The sequence below is a fragment of the Pundamilia nyererei genome, unplaced genomic scaffold (assembly GCF_000239375.1).
Source record: "Pundamilia nyererei isolate P.nyererei 1_Seehausen unplaced genomic scaffold, PunNye1.0 scaffold00848, whole genome shotgun sequence".
Taxonomy (NCBI): Eukaryota; Metazoa; Chordata; class Actinopteri; order Cichliformes; family Cichlidae; genus Pundamilia; species Pundamilia nyererei.
This window is the reverse complement of record NW_005188249.1, coordinates 2,928-4,729: the sequence shown is the minus strand read 5'-3', so window position 1 is coordinate 4,729 and position 1,802 is coordinate 2,928. Positions and strand designations below refer to the sequence as shown.

At 44.3% G+C, this 1,802-nt stretch overlaps 1 non-coding gene across 1 annotated transcript; it reads right to left on the bottom strand.

Moving 5' to 3' along the window:
* Positions 1–1,340: 1,340 nt before the first annotated feature.
* Positions 1,341–1,412, bottom strand: trnal-gag (transfer RNA leucine (anticodon GAG)). Its single transcript has one exon. It is a non-coding gene; the product is annotated as a tRNA-Leu (tRNA).
* Positions 1,413–1,802: the final 390 nt, after the last annotated feature.

Genomic DNA, 1,802 nt, shown 5'->3' with positions numbered 1-1,802 from the left:
ATACACATTCAAAGTAACACAACGGCGGCCCAATATCAGACAGAACTCCACTCTGTGGGCAGTCATAATGAAGCGGTTGGTTTTATTTTGTGGATTCAAGCTGCTCTTCATATTTTTGGCCACCAGATGTCACCAGAGAGGACTGTGTTGAAAAGCTTCGAGTAATGAACCGTTTTTCTATACAAGCTTCAGAAAGCTTCATTTGGCCATCACTAGTTTCTACGGTTCAGGTTCATGTGACGTCAGAGGACACGCCCACCCACAGGAGAAAAAAGAGAACTGCGTCACTGCGCGCTCAGATGTGTGCTTACTCTGTCCGTGTAAAAACTCTCCATCAGATGACTTCTCTCTGATGGAGAACAGATGTGCAGGAAAACTGTCACACGTGTTCATACTTTAGCATTTACTGAATAGAAAGCGTTTGGGGTTTTTTAGGTGACACCAGGGGCGATTCTAGGATCAGAGCTTTGGGGGTGCTGAGCACCCAGAGAGCTGCCCAGCCAGGCAAAATTCTTCTTCAAACTTTACACGTCACAATGAGACTTCTTGTCTGTCTCTGTCAGTCCCTGCATCCTTAAATGTCTCCAGTTGTCCCGAGTTGTCTCTGAATGTCTCCTTGGTGCATTTAAACCCCTGGTCCTCCCTGTCCTCCGTCTGCTGTCTTCGTCTCCGTTATCACTCATCATAATTTTACCATCTCTGTGAAAGTCTGCAAATTTCTTTATTAAATCATAAGATTCTTAAATTCATCAAGTCTCTCTGTGCCTGGGTCCTCGTCACAAAACATGACATCACTCCTTTGTGCATTTTAACAAAATTTAATCCCACATTTGTGAAAGAAAAGCAAAACACTTTTTTGAAAAGTCTGTAACAAAACCATCAAATCTGATCAAGGTTATTTAAATTCTGCAAAAGAAGAATGAATTGTGTTACGATTCGGTGTTGTCAGTGTTTTGTTTTAGGCGTGACTGTTATGTTTCCTGTTTTACTTTGAAGGTCTGATGTATCTCAGTGTGTTCAGGTCACCTTTTTTTGTCTCGTCAGGTTTGATTTGCCCCAGCTGTGTTTCCCTCCTGTGGTCCATTCCCTGATTGCTCCCTCTATGTATTTAAGCCCTGTGTTTCAGTTTGTGATGGTCGTGATCTTCCCCACCGGTTGTAAATAGTTTGGTGTTTTGATGTAAATAAATGTCTTATTTTGCTTTGATGTAATAGTTGTCGATACTTTCGTTTTGGGATATTTTTGTGGAAAACCGTAGTAGTTGTTTTGGTTTTTTTTCCCTTATTTTTATTTTTCCTGTGTTGCACGCCGGTTGCCTAGGCCGAGGTGTAACATAATGGGGGCTCGTCCAGGATTTGAACCCGGGACCTCTCGCACCTCAAGCGAGAATCATACGCCTAGACCAATGAGCCGAGCAGAAAAGCCAAGAGAAGGTAACCCGGTAAAGGTGCAGCAGAAAACGAAAAACGATCATTCAGAAGAAAAAGATTTAAGAAGAAAGACAGGAGCACAGAGGGCAAAGAAACAAGGAGAGGAGGAGGGAGGCAACGAGGAGCGCTCTGAGAGGCGGCGACGGAGCGAAGAGGAGGAGGACAGGAAGCCCGACAAGGTCAGAGTGAAGGAGTGCGAAGGAGTCAGCCGCAGCCAAGAAAACATCAGAGAAGAAGAAGGAAGGAGCCAAGAAGGGGAACGGCAGGACATCGCAGAAGATGCAGGTAGAAGAAAAGTTGGAGAAAAGTCGAGATGTGGAGCTGAAGACAAAGGAAAAGGAGGAGGAGAAGAAGACTGATGAAGAAAAGAAG